A 273-nucleotide genomic window follows, 5' to 3' on the forward strand; every position below is an offset into this window, starting at 1 on the left:
GTCCCCCTCGAGCCCGGCCTCGTCCTGTGGGCTCCATTTTGAGGCATGGCACCCTTTTTCACTCTGACACCGAAGTCAGAGACCTGGGAGGCGGCCTGTCCCCGTCCCTGCCGTTCGTCGGGAGCGCACGGCACACGAGGGCCCAGAGGCGCTGAAGTGGCCCCGTGAGCGCGCAGAGATCTCAGGACAGGTGCTCCTTCCGGGGCAAAGTGCAAGGGCCAAGTCCGCAGAAGGGGATCCGTGAATCGCTCAGGTCGTTTGTGACGATTCCCA

The sequence above is a fragment of the Felis catus genome, chromosome A1, assembly GCF_018350175.1.
Source record: "Felis catus isolate Fca126 chromosome A1, F.catus_Fca126_mat1.0, whole genome shotgun sequence".
NCBI classification, from domain to species: domain Eukaryota; kingdom Metazoa; phylum Chordata; class Mammalia; order Carnivora; family Felidae; genus Felis; species Felis catus.